The sequence below is a fragment of the Pelodiscus sinensis genome, chromosome 27 (assembly GCF_049634645.1).
Source record: "Pelodiscus sinensis isolate JC-2024 chromosome 27, ASM4963464v1, whole genome shotgun sequence".
In the NCBI taxonomy this organism is placed as follows: Eukaryota; Metazoa; Chordata; order Testudines; family Trionychidae; genus Pelodiscus; species Pelodiscus sinensis.
In genome coordinates this window covers 2,750,001-2,766,252 of record NC_134737.1, presented here as the reverse complement: position 1 = coordinate 2,766,252, position 16,252 = coordinate 2,750,001, and the positions used below count along the sequence as shown (strand labels likewise).

The window sequence follows — 16,252 nt, the reverse complement described above, 5'->3', positions numbered from 1 at the left end:
GGAAGAACTAACATTAAAAAGATCCCAACAAACCAGGTTTTTCTTTTTTGCTTAAATATAATCCCTGAAAGAGGAGCTGATGTAGGCGGAGATCCTGGTGGATCATTGATTAGGGCTGACGCTGGCATCCACATTGCTGTGTGAGAACACAAAACGCTATCTTGCAAAGCACTGAGTGCATGTTTTAGAACCGTGGTGTCTAACCAGTTCTGAAGCAGAAGCCTCGACAGTGGTTACTACTATAGCAAACTAGCCACATTATTCTGAAAATGTTAATAATTTTGTGAGCCAGCTAGCCACACTCCACCAGCCATACAGCCACATGTAGCTAGTGTGTTCGACACCACAGTTTTAGAAGAACATAAGTGACTCCATTGTGCTTAAGTCAGTTAGGTCTGTTTGAATATTCTGCACTAGGACCTTAGAGAAGAAAGGTCAGATTACAATCTCCTTACCCCACAAGTAGTCCCATTGGCTTAACTGACTGTTCGTCATCTCATCCTCTAACATCATCCTGTCTCCCTACTTTGGCCAGTACCTGCTGTCTCAGAGCAAGACACAAACTCATTAAAAAGATCCCAACAAACCAGGTTTTTCTTTTTTGCTTAAATAAAATCCGTGCTTAATCCATCGTGCATTGATGGAAGACAGAAGACAGGCATTCCTCTCTAACCACAATATGCAACCAGTTGTTGTCCTGATGCAAAATTATATAATTTTATATTTTAAATTAATTTAACATTTCAATTAATTATTTTATAATTAAAATTAATATATTTCCTTTTCCTTCCTGAGCAGGTTAGTTTCATTCTATGTTAAGAACTTAGGGACCTTTGACACCTCCACTAAAAGCTCTGCCTTGTTTTTAACACTGCAACTTTAACTTTTTTCCTCCCTTGATAATCTCTGGCTTCTTCCTAAACTCATCTGTTTGCTGCTCCTCCCCTCCCTGCTCCCCCTTCCTTGGTGTTATTCAGCTGTGTCCCCTGACCTTGAGAGCCATGCAGCTGGACGCTGTGCCAACCCCACCAGCCAATTCAGGGTTGTGTTTCATCCAGCCCACAGGAGACAGCTGCACATGTTCATCGACGGAGGTGAAAATTCACACCAGTGACCAGCTGGCTAAAGGTTGGAGTGTGCCTAGACCCCTCAACGTTTCACTGTACGCTGTAGTCAACACTGGAATTATGAGGGAAAGAGAAGAGAGCCAATGACATTGCCCCGTGCCTTGTGAGCCGTGTTAGTGAGTTGCTAAGAAGTTAGCTAGCCAGAAAATCCCGACTGGTCCTCCCTGCATAGGAGCAGCAGCTGCAAACTGCCTACATCGTTAACTCACCAACAGTTAATACAGCTTGGAGATTAAGGCCCCCTCATGTTTATTCATGTCTTGTTGACTCATTCGGAATATTTTCCACAATGCCAGCAACTCCTCTGGTGAAAACTTTTGTTTCCAGCTGCACTTGCTGGGGCGCAGTCCCGAGCTCTTCACAGCAGCCTCCTCCGCAATGAAACAGGAGACGCGACAAAGGGGCAAGAAGGCTCAGGAGAGGCAGCCACGGATGTGCAGGCCCTGGAAAACCAATCTGGGCACGTGGCTGAAAGCAGCTTTGAGAGGAGGGGAGGATTGACAAATGGGACGTCATGAGCGTGTTTCCAAAGGAATCCGTTGCACTAGGTATTAGTCCTAAGTACAAACTGCAGGGAGATTTGCATTTTATTCTCTTTATCCAACGTGAATCCTCTAAAGCCCCTCCTTTCTCTTCCCCAATTCAGCCTTTAATTACTAAAAAAGCAGCAAATCCCCTTAATAAAGTTCCTGGAGAACAGTGAGCTCATCTGAGGTTAGATGGTGTGTGCTCACACACAGATGTGTGTGCACACTCTCATCTAGACTGATGCGTGTACATACCCTCCCACACACCTACACATGTACACGTCCATTTTTCCTCTCTGCTTCACAATGGAGATCAGAAGCACAATTGCCCGCATACCACAAAGATAGGCTGTGTTGGGACGGTCTCTCTTGGAGGGATGGGACATAGTGGTATCTGTTCTGTCCCACCTCTGAAGAGAACCTCGTGAAAAAAACGTGTTCTCATGAGCACAGGACCGTTGGTCCCCACCGGAAGTGGAGGTGTCAAAACAAACGAACAAACAAAAAAACAAAAACGAAACAGCAGTGCAAAAACCTGCCTCCCTCTGTGCTGAACTCACCTTCCTTGCTGCAGTGCTCACATTAGTCTATCAGTCTAGTCCCAGTCCTGGAGTGAAGGACAAATTGCATTGATTTCTGGAATATAAAGCAAGCTTCTTGAAAACAACATAATCATTGCAACCAGACTCTAAGAGACGCCAGAGCCCTAGAGGCTGGCTGTGAATGTGTCCCTTTCAGAGGTTGAGTCTTAAATGAAGTTCTGTAATCCCTCCTCCATCAGCATGGAAAAAGGTTTGGAAGATCGATTCTTCCTTGAAGTCTTAGCAGCCACTTACAGTACTGACAAGAGAGTTCATTTCTCCAGTTAGTTCATAAGAAGATAAGAACAGCCAGACTGGGTCAGACCAAAGGTCCATCTATCCCAGGGTCCTGTCTGCCCACAGTGGCCAATACCAGGTGCCCTAGAGGGAATGATCAAAAGAGGGAATCATCAAGTGATCCCTCTCCTGTCATCCATTCCCCACCTCTGACAGAGGCTAGGGACTGCCATTGATAGACCTGTCCCCCATGAATTTATATATCTCTTTCCTGAACCCTGTTAAAGTCCTGGTCTTCACAACATCCTCTGGCAAGGAGTTCCACAGATTGACTGTGCATTGCATGAAGAAAACCTTCCTTTTTAAAAAAAATCTGCTACCTATTCATTTCATTTGGTGACCCCCTAGTTCTTATTTATGGGAACAAGTAAATAACTTTTCCTTATTCACTTTCTCCACACCTGTCATGATTTTGTAGGGTTGCATCTCTAAGGTAGTGTGACCAGATGTCCCAATTTTATAAGGAAAGAGGTTCTGATTTTACAGGGACCAAGACAATCAGGCTCGGATCCCAAGTGGCATTCTCTGGGCCCTGCTGGAATAAGAACAGCACTAAGAGTACATTCCGAGTTTTGGTTGTTCAAGGAACAGAATGTCGTGGTGCTAAGTCCCAGCACGGAGTGGCTTCTTCTCAAGCTCCGGTTCTGTAGATTGCAGCTAGTGCTGCCACCAACGTTCCCTCTTTCTTTCCCATCCATGTGTGGAATAAATTTTTCGATGTGCACATAGGCAAGTGTAAATGTGCACCACCAGTAAAAACACAACGTAGCTTTGGGAGCTCTGCTAATTTCTCCTAAGTGGCCACCCATGCATGTAGTTAACAAGGGACACAGGTTGCCAATTTTGAGATGCAAAGAAAAAAAAGGGGGACATATGGGTGGGCGGTTTGGATGGATGGGGCTCGGTGCCACTTCTTCCGCCTGTGCCCATCATCTCCTCTTGTTTAAAATGGCAACCCACTGAAGAGTGTAAGAGGAGATCTCTGGGCTTTTGATAAGCACTGCATCTCCTACTCAACACAGGCCTGAGAAGAATGGTCAAGTCTCCTTAGCTCTGGCCAGCACTCCCATCTCCAGGACCGAGGCAATAACCCTCCCAGCAAAGCCAGGGCATCCCCTTGTATGGAGAGAGAACCTGGAGGGATGGCTGAGCTGGGGAATGGGAGGTGCCCAAAACCAGGACTTTTAGTGTACTGCAAAGATTTCCCAGGACAGCTACCTCAAAAAAGGGGGCCACCTAGGGAAAGCCTGCACAGGTACCAACCTTCAGTGCAAAGGATTCAGGAATTGCAAACAGCCGTCACAAAGAAGCTCATGTGTGTCTGTGCATGCCCACAGGAATAGCTATCTGCAGATTGAATCATGGCACTCCATGATGAAGAAGGGAACTCCAACCTACCTTGCCCCGCCTCGACATTCGTAACTTGCCTAGCTGTTAGAAGAGGTCAGATAGCAGCACAGGTCACTGTCCTGTCGCACGGCTGTACAGCCAGGCCCAAGGAATTTGGCATTAACATTCAGTGCTCTTGTGTGCGCTGATCTGCATCCCACCGTCCTGACGGCAACGGGAACGTCTCTCCAGCGGGGGTTCAGCTGACAAGCAGCTGGAAAAGATCAAATGTGATGGAAACCTGTTCTCTGCACGGCGGGCGAGCGGGCAAGGGCACGAAGCAGCACTAACATTTTCCTTCCTGCCCTCAAGGGCATTGCATATGTAAAGAGTCGGAGTTAAAAATGACTGTAACCAGGCCATCCCAAGGCTAATGTTGTGTCCTCAAAGAGCAGCTGGTATCTCTTGGAATATATTCAGGTTAAGGACATTTCACTGACACAGCCAATATTTCTATGGGCTCTATTTATTCCTGTTGCCTGGATTTTAATACCAATGGCATTTGGTGAGAGCAGGACCCATGCTGCTTAGGAGATGAACAGGGTGAACTTTTCAGAATGGGCCTTTGGGAGTGAAATTCACCCCTATGCAGGGGACTAGCAAAACACACAAGGAGGATTTATCGTCCCCTTTAACTTCTATGCATTAAGGATGTAAAATCATGTTTAATTGGTTTAACATGAAGTTTAGCCAGTTAACCAATTAAGAGGGGGGGGCGTAAACAGGGGCAGCTCCGGATGCCTGGAGCAGCCCCTGCCTATAACGCAATCCATGGGGCTGGAGCAGTAGGTTAAACTGTGCCAGCCCCCATCAGTTAACTGGAAGCAGTAAGCATCATCCGTTAAGGACGATGCTTACCTGTTAACCTTTCACATCCCCACTAGGCATGCTTCTTCATTCCCCTAGGCATGGGACTATCCAGTTTGGAGAAAATGGGAGCCCCATCGTTTAAAGGGTGCATAGATCTTCTGGTGCTGGTCTTCTGTCTAGAGTGAATTTAATTTTTCTTTAATTCTGGACTCAAATGAGTCATGGGAAGACTTCAAGTATTTTTTGTTAATCACAGTCCTTTCACAAGTGTTTTCCAAGAACTTATTTCAACAACTTCACCCGGTGCATTGTTTGCAAATTACCTGCAATGATGATGGCTTTGAGACTTCACCCTTCATGATTTGCTATTTTTGTCATCGACCAGTCGGTCAGGTCAAACAATAGCTCCTGCAGTAGGATTAGTCACATGGCATTGCATGACTTCCAGGCCAGGGGATTGGTCCCCTACGTCACGTGATATTGGATAACACCCATCCCCAGAAAAAAATTCAAGATGGCTGCTTACACACTTGGGTCATGGATACTCATGCAAATGTCAACAACTGTGATGGCTCTGGAGGTCTTTTTCAGTATTTGACTAGGTTATCTCAGGAGTCTCTGTCTTACTTGACATCAGACCCTTCAGCCTGGCCATCCCTTCACTTAACCAGCTGTAATTCTGCTATTTGAGTCCTGTTGTCTGTCTGCAGGTGGAATTGAACTTAGTATCTCTAGAGCTTTGTAAATGAGCCTTTACTGCATGACCAAGCACCAGATGACTTTTAATGATGGCTGTAGACTGTAGAGACAGCCCATTATTCCCTCTGTAAGTGGTCTTGATGCCACTAGATGTAACGGTGTACCACACCCAGGAGGCTTGTGAGGGCATGTCTACACTGGGGAGTTATTTTCAAATAACTCTTTATTTTGAAATAACAAAGCAAGCGTCCACACTACCAAACCTGTTATTTCGAAATAACAACTGCTTGTGAAGAGGAATAAGCTTGTTTCAAAATAGTTATTTCAGGAATTATTATTTCGAAAGAACTTATTTTGAAATAACCTGGTAGTGTAGCCATAGTCTGAGTTACACTATCCTAAGTGGACATACTGATTATATGTCACAAATGCTGCATGAATTTTATGCTAATAGTTTGCCTTTACTTAGCATCTGTCATACAAGAGTCTCCATGCATTTGAACAACTTCAATTAATTAAGCCTCACAATAACCCAAATGAGGCCGATGTTGTTCTCTCTGTTTTACAGAGGACTAAACGGAGGCACTGAACAGTGGGAGGAATCGTCCCAAATCATTCAGGGCGTCTGTAGAAGAGCTGGGCTGAAATGACCACTGCCTTGCTCAAATCAGCAGACCCCCTTGAATCCTAAGATGCAAACATCTTGAAACCTGATTCTACCCAGTGGGAAATTGATGTAATTCCATTGACTTCAATGAAATTACATCTGCTTATACAGGTTGATTCATAGAGTGCTCTCTTCAAGCAGATATCCTGAGTAACAAAACCAGAACCCCAAATTTTCCCTTAGCTGCAAGGTCAAAGATTTTCACGTAATTCCTTTCAGATAAACATAGAAGCCGTGCTTTTTTATCAACGGTTGCTTGGAAATTCTTGTCTTCAACAGATCTGCAATATTATTAGCAAGCCGGGCTTTGTGCTGGTTATTTAAAGCTCTTTCTTGCACCTCTCTTCTTGGCTATGTCATATTCTCATCTCTCATCAGAAGGAAGCAGCTCCAACTCAGAGGGGAGAGCCTGTGGCTGACTCTCTGAGGGAATGGTATCCAGGGAGGAGCATGGGATTACTAGAGGATGTTGTAAATAGGATGGGTAGAACGTGTTTAAATTGCTAGGATTATAAAGATGAAAAGAAGATAATTTTGCTGCAAAGGGCAAACACATAAGCAGCACTCCCTGAGACCACAGGAGAGATTGCAGACAAATTGTTTCCCAGACAGATAACAAATCTGAAGATGATCTGAAAAATCCTGTGCAATGTTCATTTTAAAAAAATGATATTTTCTTCTAAGTGACACTCAGCATGTCTAACATCCCACTATGCTCTGTGTAGACCCCAAGGAAAATGCAGCTGTAAGGCAACACATTTTGCTTACAGACAAGACAATGAAAGGAAGTTGGCTCTGTTGTGTGGAGCGCATTATTTCAAAGAATAGTTTGGTGAAAACAGTAGTTCCACTCTTGCAGAAGCAGCCTTCTGCTTAATGTAGCTCAAGCGAAAACCGGCATTGGCCCTTTGAAAGGCACGGTGGGCACTCTCCAGATAAGTGGTGTACAGATGGGACTCCACTTATCTGTAGCAAGCTATGCAATGAGAGGGCTAAACTGAGGGCCACATTATGCAAGTCAACTGCATGCCATGGAACCCTGAAGTAATTCATAGAATCCCAGAACTGGAAGGGACCTCAAGAAGTCATCAAGTCCAGTCCCCTGCCCTCATGGCAGGACCAAGCACCGTCTAGACCATCCCTGACAGGTGTCTGTCTAACCTGCTCTTAAATATCTCCAGAGATGGAGATTCTACAACCTCCCTGGGCAATTTATTCCAGTGTTTAACCACCCTGACAGTTAGGAAGTTTTTCCTGATGTCCAATCTAAACCTCCCTTGCTGCAGTTTAAGCCCATTGCTTCTTGTCCTATCATCAGAGGCCAAGGAGAACAATTTGTCTCCCTCGTCTTTGTAACACTCCTTTAGGTACTTGAAAACTCCTTGCAGTAGTCACTCTTCTTTTGCATCAAGCGCTTTATCATTGGTTGGACAAGGAGACTCGTGCTCTAGCATCCCAAGTTCTATTAGAGCCTCTGCTAATTGCCTACTGTGTGAACTTGGACAAATTATCCTCTTTGTATCAGTTTTTCTTCATCTTTAAAACTGGAATGCTAATGTACCTTAGGTAACACATAGGGATAAAAATTGCATTCCAAATATTCTATTCTATTCTATTCTAAATCCCATGCTGTGCCCCTCACTTGTAGTAAATAAGGGTATGTCTAGGCTACATACCTCTGCCGGCAGAGACAGGTAAACTAGGCTACCCAACATAGTCAAAGAAGCCAGGATTTAAATATCCCTGGCTTCATTAAAATAAACATGGCTGCTGCACTGTGCCAGCTCAGCTGATCATTGGTACAACACACGAGTCAAGACGCGGATCGGTCAACAGGGGAAGCCTTTGTCGACTGCTCCCTTATGTCTCATGTAACGAGGTTTACAGGAGCGGTTGACAAAGGCTTGCCCTGTCGACCGATCCGCGTCTTGACTCGCACGCTGGGCCGACGATCGGCTGAGCTGGCACAGCGCAGCGGCCATGTTTATTTTAATGAAGCCAGGGATATTTAAATCCCGGCTTCTTTGACTATGTCGAGTAGCCTAGTTTACATGCCTGTGTCGGCAGAGGCATATAGTCTAGGCATACCCTAAGAGATGTGTTATTTGTGACCATGGGGTTCTTCTAGTCTCAAAGGGGGAAATACACTTGCCATGAATTCTGCTTGATCAGTACCAAACAATGAGTGGAATCCATGAACCTCTCCTCTGCAGTACCATTCTCACCAGGAAATTAGATCAAACTAAATTGCTTTTACCTTGTAGCATTGCCCTCTGCAGTGTTTGCTATTGGTTATTCGAATGTGCCCTTGCTTAGGAGAGTTCAGATAATTATTATTGGGTCTTTTCATAAGCGTCCTAGAACAGCTATACCCCAGGAAACCAGGAAGCGTGGAAAGGAATTGTATGGTTATTATAAAATGAAGAATGAATGAAGAAAGGATAAATACCATGAAGACAACAGCAGCTGAAATTGACATCTTGCCTGGGTGGTGGTATCTGAATGTCATGTTTTTTACCATCTGCCCGACTTGTGGAATAAATGCTAATGCTTGTACTTCCATCCACCTTCCTCAAAACTCGTTACAGACATTAGTCACGTTAGCCTCAGGAGCCCTGTGTGAGGGGAGACCAGGTTCATTTTTCCTCCCAGTTTACAGATGGAGGAGGAAAGAGATTTGCTTCATTACACAGGTAGCCTGGGAACAGAACCCAGATCTCCAACTCTCCATCCTCTGCATCGTCCCCTCCCACCTCAGCCAAGGAGTGGGTCATGGGGGGCTGTGGGGACTGATTTCACCATGTGACAGAGAGCAGGCGCCCCAGGACACGGTTGGAGCAAGCGTGATAAATCGTACATGTAGAAAGGATTCTCAGGGCCACCCGGTTCCATGTCAGGGCAGGCAGCAGGGGAGAGAGGAGATCTGTCAGGAATCCAGTGATGGTTGCATACTTATGTGCTGGCCATCCCCAGGAAGGGCTTCTTTTGCATAAATCTCTGGGTAAGGTCACTCAGGAACTTTATGCCAGTGGAAGAGGGGCAGGGGAAGCAGACAGAGTTGCTGGGCCCCTGGAAAAGCGGGAGGGAAGGGTGGCTCTGTACTCCCAGAGGGGGTGGGGTTGGGGCAGCCAGCCCTCAACACTGCCTGGCATGCACTGCATCACCCCCCGACACTCCACCCTCAGAGCTACCTGCAGTGTGCTGTGTGGTGTGTCAGCGGTGATTTAAGAGGCCCAAGGCTCTGGATACCACAGCTCCTGGGGTAGTGGCAGCTGAGAACAATATTCCTTCTCTTTTCCAGCCATGTGTGGATTATTTTCCCATCTATGTGCAGAATACATTTTGTTATGTGCACCAGGGCACGTGCCAATGTGCTCCACCAGCGGAAACACAAACCTAGCCGCGGGTACTCTGCTAATCAATGGGGCGACACTGGAGTCTCTCCAGAGCGGCTGCACAAGTGCCCAGCTTACAGGGAACACTGGCCACGAGCCCCAGGCCCTTTGAATGGTTGCACCCTGGGGCAAGTGTCTCCCTTTGCCCCGCCCCTTTGCCAAGTCTGCATGTGGGAGTTCTGCCACTACCCCTCCTGTTCCCGGCATACCTCCTCCCTCCCCGGCATGCACAGTGACCTCCAAGGGCTGTGCAAAGAGCAGTTCCTCATGTTCCCACTCCCAGGAACCCAATTGGCCCAGAGCAATTGCACAGGGAGGCTGACGGGTGTGAAGCCTCTTTCACGCTAGAGTCTCTTTGTTGCCCCACCTTTCCCCCCACACTGAGGTTACACGCAAAGGCATTTGGGATCAGATTTCATTATGAAATCTTTCATTATGTGCTCTTTCATCATGATGGGGAGCAGGATGCAAACCTTATTGGACCCCTCTGCTCTGTGCTCACATGAAGCAGCAGCTCTGTTCCAATATCTCTTGGCCTGCAGCTGCTAGAGGTGCCGATTTGTACCCGGATCTTGCAATACAACGTCCCCATAACCCCCCCCCCCCCATAACTGGGTCCAGGTATGTCGATCTTGGCTTCTCCTGCACTCCCCTGGCAGAAGGTATTTGCTCATTGACAGCAAATTTTGCAGCATTGCCTCACTTGAGAAATCTGCTTTGCTAGACAGAGCCGCCTGCATAGAGACTGCCTTCTTTGAGAGCGGGGTGCTGAATGCTAATCACACAGCACTGCCGCTGAGATCGGTATCTGCCGAGTGCCGTGTATAAAATTAAAAGTGTATTTTGAGTAACAGGTTCCATTTAGCTCGCTGACGCTATTTTTGTGCCAAAACATGTAAAGAGGAGAAAATGGAACCGTAAAAGGTTCCAGACACCAAATATTAAACCCATGCCTTTGTACTGGCAAGTTTTATGTAAACAAATCAAATTCTAAACTGAGCTGTTTGCTTTTTTACTTTGGATTAAGACATATTGGTGACGCTAATTTATTATGCAAACACAATCTCCTGGACACTTCTGCGGCAGAGCAGCTGTGAAATCACAAAAGACAATGCTGCCTGGATGCAGAAATAGACTTGTGATACCACTGCACTTTGTGGGTAGAGGGGTTTATACCTCGGCCTACTGGTTGGATATGATGGGTTACACAGAGAGGTGTGGGAGAGAGAAGCTCCGTTTCAGGTAGTAAAATATTGATTGCCAGCAGGACTACATTCCTGCTTAAAAAAATCATGCTTTCATTGCTGTCTCAGGGTACATCTAGACTGTACTCTAAAATCGTAATATAATAATAAAATCGAAATCGATTTTATTTCGAAATAGGCTATTTTGAAATTTGGTGTGTCTACATGGTGCCAAATTTTGAAATAATGCACTCTTTCGAGACATCCCTTATTCCTTGTGGAACGAGGTTTGCAGGGATGCTGAAATAGTGTGTCTGTTATTTTGAAAATTATTTTGAAATAGCAGATGCGTTCCTCGGACATGGGATAGCTATTTCAGGATACCACCAGTATCCCGAAAATAGCCGTGCAGTCTAGACGTACCCTCAGATTTCATGGGGGAGCTGTATTTTATTCAGGGTAGAATAAAATTGCTTTGCAAAGCTAAATGCCAAACAAGGGAAACAGGCGCGGTGCTCATAGGTTGCAGCCACACCAAGGCGATCACTGATCAGATTCCTAGTAATGGGGCCAAATTCCATGCTGGTGTAAATGGGTTCAGCACCATTGGCTCAAATGCAGTTTCATCCATTTATGCCAGCTAGGAGTTGGGCTCCACGAGGCAGATATTCAATGGCGTGGTGCCTATATTTTTCAAAGGGAAAAAGGGACACAGTGTGGGGGTGCGCTGAGTGTCCCCCCACCCAGTGCTGGCCTGAGCTGCCCACCTGACCCTTCCCCCTCCCCCTTGTGTGGGGCTGGCATCACCGCTCACCTTCCCCCCCCCCCCCCCCACGCTCCTCTGCACCCGAACTTGTTTGACAAAAGGAGGCATTTGTCCTGTTTGCTCTTCCTAATTGATCAAGTTGGCAGGAACAGGACAAATGTCCAAAAAATAGGGACAGCTGGGACAGGGCTTAAGAAGGTACCGTACCAGCCAAAATGGGACATATTATCACCCTACCCATCAGGGACAGCCTCTCAAAAGAGCTCAACTCCCACCAAGACACAGACGATCAGGTTCTCACCCAACGAGCTAAGCCCTCTTAGTATCTGGTGCTGAAGTGGGAGCTGAGATCATGACGATCTGGCCCCATCCCTGGGCACTGCACTTCCTGGAAAATTAGTGGTGCAGGCAGCATGTTTGTTCATTAAGGGCCAATCTGTTCATTAAGAATGCTGGCTTCATAAACCCACTGCCCTTCTCCATACAGGTAACCAATGGCTTTACTTTCAGCCGCGCTGAGCACCACGTCAAATTCACTGATGTCGAAGGGAGTCAGGCAGACCTCAGCACCTCTGAAAATCAGGCCATCGGTATCCAGCCAAGGGCTTTTGATATATTCTTCCCCATTCCACAGTTTGCAATCCTTTAGCCTTTCAGGAGAGCTTCAGAGAGTCTTTTTTCGTGGGGATCTGTGAATCAAGCAGCTAATCAAAGCCAGAGGACTTTTGAGTGTATTGGTTCCAAATTTTCAAAGGTAGTCCCATTTAGACACCCAAGAAAGTTGCCTGATTTTCAGATGCGCTAAGCATCCATTCATTGCCATGGAAACTGCAAGTACTCAGTACCTGTGAAAAATCAGTCCACTTTTGATATGACTAAATATGTCTTTAGGCTTCAGGTACCCAGTGTGAGAAATGTTTGTCACTGAGTTAAGAATAAAGACATGGAATTACAGTAACGCAAAAAACTTTTTCTTTCTTTCTTTCTTTCTTTCTTTCTTTCTTTCTTTCTTTCTTTCTTTCTTTCTTTCTTTCTTTCTTTCTTCATTGCAGACTGCCCCCCCCCAATGACCCTGGCTAAGGAAAAGGTCAGCAGCAGGAGAAGCTGCAAGGGAGAGGAGCAAGCAGTGCCAGGAGGATACAGAGGATAGGTGTGATTGATGAAGAACACAGAGATTAGAAGGAGAATGAGGACTCCTTTTAGCACCATCCATCAGCTGCAATGTCAAGGTAGGTGGCTCCCAGCAACTTAAGTGCTTCAACAAAGTTTATTTTCACTTTGCTGTTCTTCAATTGATTTGTCTTCACCTAACTGTTGTATATAAAATATGAAGCATAAGAAAACACTAAAAAGACAGCAACAACAAAAGCTGGAGTGTGGATTCTCAAAAGCTTCCATTTTATCCTTATGGCCATCATCCTTGTGTCACTGTCCTGGGGCCCTCCTATAAACTGCTGTAATGACAGTCCTGCTAAGGGCTGGGTGGGGAAGGCACAGCACGGTCCAGGCAGTAATGACAATTGTCTGCCTTTAGCCCCGCCCCTTCCACCTATGGCCCCACCCCTTGTGGGGTCCCACAGTCCAGATCCCCCTCCCATTGCCCATGGCCTGGCAAAATCTGTTGCCAGGTCTGTTCCTTAAGCATTATTTATTCTTATTACTTCCTCTGTATTTCTGTCTGGGCATCAGTGTGCTCCTTCAGTGCCTCTTGCTTTCTTTGCTTCCTTTTGCATGAACACATCTTATGTCCATTTTGAAATATTTAGCTAAAACTGATTGAGACATTTCCCCCTCCGTGAAAAATTTTGATGCATTTTTTTTAAAAGCATTTGAAATGTGTTTGGATTTTCTGAAAAAGAAACAAAAATTACCCACAAAATGTGCAATCTCTAGTTTATAATTGAACATTTTCTGGTAGAAACCCAAAGTTTGAAGAAAGCAGAATTTGTTTTTGCAAATATTTCTGGTTAATCATACACCATAGATATAGGGTGAAAATGTGAGAAGGCAAATTAAACCATGGCAATGAGCCATGATCCCCAAATCCCCAGGAATTGTGTGCGCTGAAATGTAGCCTGTTACAATTACAGAAACAAGGGTGCATATGAGAGAGTTCTAAATTATGTCAGTAATCCTGTATCTAATCCAAGAGGGGGAGGTTACTGTGCACACTGATTACAAAGAATAATGCTTACAATCTATACCCGAGCACTGCCACTTAACTGTTAAAATCTTCCTTCGACATTGTGCTCAACCGAGCAAATCCTTAAATCGTAGAACACTAGAACAGGAAGGAACCTTGAGAGATCATTAAGTCCAGTCCCCTGCCCTCATGGCAGGACCAAGCACCATCTAGATCATCCCTGACAGGTGTCTATCCAACCTGCTCTTAAATATCTCCAGGGATGGAGTTTCCACAAGCTCCCTAGGCAACTTATTCCAGTGCTTAACCACCCCAAGGCTATGTCTACCCTACAGACTTTTTGCGCAAAAGCTCACAGAGCATCCACACCTCAAGCACATTTTTGCACAAGTAAAATGAAAGAACAGAGGGCTTTTTCTGGTGTAGGTATCCCCAGGGCTTGCCAAGCCATGTGTGTGGACAGGCAAGAGGAAGTTTTTGCGCAAGAAGGGGGAAGAGGAAAAAGTACAGGTGCCCTGGTGGCCATTCTGTCTGTAGCAATCATTGCTTACTTGCGAGAGAGCATCTAGGCAGTCTGGATGCTCTCTTGTACAAAAATGCATCGCTTTTTCTATATGCTTTTGCAGTGTGGACACTCTCTTGCACAAGAAGTTTTTGCAGAAGATCTCTTCCACAGAAAGCTTCTCACACAAGAAGCCTGTAGTTAGGGGAGAGGGATAGCTCAGTGGCTTGAGTGTTAACCTGCTCAATCCAGGGTTGTGAGTTCAATCCTCGTGGAGGCCATTTAGGGAGATGGGGCAAAAATTTGTCAGGGATGGTTCTGTGAAGGCAGGGGACTGGACTTGATGACCTTTGGTCCCCTTCCAGTTCTAGGACATAGGCAATCTCCATTAATTTTTAAATTTTTTTAGACATAGTCTAACTGTTAGGGGGTTATTTCTGTGGAAGTATTTTGCAGCTTTGGGACCTAAAAGTCTTGAGGGCTACTCAGTCGAACCAAGCCCCATTTTGTCCAGCAAAGAGCAGAAAGAACATAATTCCATAGGTGGAAATCACAACCAAATACAGTGGATGACAGTTCAGATGGGAGACAGTGCAATAATGCCAATGTACCAGAGACTAACAGGCTTTGGAGATGAACAAAGCTAGTAAATCTGTCCTATCAAATCTCTCCTCCTCACACCTTCAGACAATGCAGTGTTGGTCTCTGTAATCCCTTCTCCAGGTCCCATATCTATTGTCTCACTCTGGATATGCTCAGATGCCTCAGTGATGGACATCGGGCATTAGGAGAGAATCAATATTAGGAAGCATTTCCTATTCTTAAACTTCAATTTCCTTTTGTTTAATATCACGCTACTCTTCTATCATATGCTCTTATCTCCTACCCATAGAAATGTCACCTCTCTGATTGTATTTTCCTGCTCACGCATCAGCTGAGTTACTTGCCTAAGAATCTTGGTGTTTAACTTATTGCACATACAGGACATTTTGAGTTTCCTAACTTTAATCCAATTGGAGGACAATTTATGTATGTACCCAGGCTGCTTCTCTGCACTTTAATTTCATCCACTCTCAGCACAGCATTTGGAGTGCAGCTGGACTTACACAACTATTAAGTTGCCATTTCCTTGTTATTTTTGCTTTTCCTCCCATTCTTTTTCTATTTTAATGTCATGTGAATTGAAGGGAAAGACCCATTTTAGGAGTTTGACTCTACCGCTATCTCCCCACTAGTAAATCAGCTAAACACTCTGTTTTCTAAGCAGCTGGCTGTGCCACAGAGTGGGTGAAAAGGACTTTGACACTGAAGCAAGTGTACATAGAACCATGCATTTGGCCAGATATGTTTCCACGGGCTCCCTTTGCAAGCAGTGCAGATTTTTGTATTTATACAAGATACTCCTCTTCCTAGCACGGAGTCTTTTTCCCCTCAGTTCTCTTCTTAGAACCTATCAGACTAACACCACAGAAATGAATGGGATGTCACAGCAAGCTCCAGTCCTTCCCCTGTTGAAGTCAAGGGGAATTTTGCCCTGATTGCACCATTGTGGTCCATTGAAGTCAACGGCAGAATGCACGTCGACCCAAATAGGGCTAGAATTCCACCCCTAGAAAAGACAAGAAAAGGTCACAATTTGCACAGCACAGTTAGGATTTAAACTCCTTGTCTAAGTCCCATACTCTAACCACTAGACATGCCTGTCTAGTGAATGGAGTTTGAGAGAGGTGCGGACCCTGAAGCATCAACTTCCACCCATGCTATGAGTTTACTTTGTGCTTGCTTTATTTAAAACATGGGTCATATTATAGATTGGTGTGACAGATTTGACGCACAGTAAAGCAGTCCATTTTATTGTACATTAATACAGTGAGTTTGGAGTATAGTCTATTTACCTTTAGCCTGACTCATGCAATTCTTGTACGATCTGAAATTCTTTACCATGGAAACACTGACTGCTATTCTCATTAAACTGCCGAGATGATCATTTTGTAATACAGAAAATGAGCAGTTATAATGAAGATGTATGGTTATAATTGCAAGTCATCGGATGTCAGTGCCATTTTTGAGGCTCATACGCTAGGTATTTAAAAAAGCCATTTTCTTGAGCAGTACCTGCTTTCGGACGCGGGGCCTTGTTAGCATGCCTGCTGGCACTGCCAGAG

At 45.2% G+C, this 16,252-nt stretch overlaps 1 protein-coding gene and 1 long non-coding RNA gene across 2 annotated transcripts in view; one reads left to right on the top strand and one right to left on the bottom strand.

Moving 5' to 3' along the window:
• Positions 1 to 12,665, top strand: part of LOC112545088 (uncharacterized) — a 121,878-nt gene extending 109,213 nt beyond the window's left edge. The window contains exon 4 of the long non-coding RNA XR_012897838.1: positions 12,495 to 12,665. This is a non-coding gene — a long non-coding RNA (uncharacterized LOC112545088). The remainder of the gene's footprint in view (positions 1 to 12,494) is intronic.
• KCND3 (potassium voltage-gated channel subfamily D member 3) overlaps positions 1 to 16,252 on the bottom strand; it is a 247,524-nt gene that overhangs the window by 126,708 nt on the left and 104,564 nt on the right. The gene's annotated exons all lie outside the window — the stretch shown is intronic.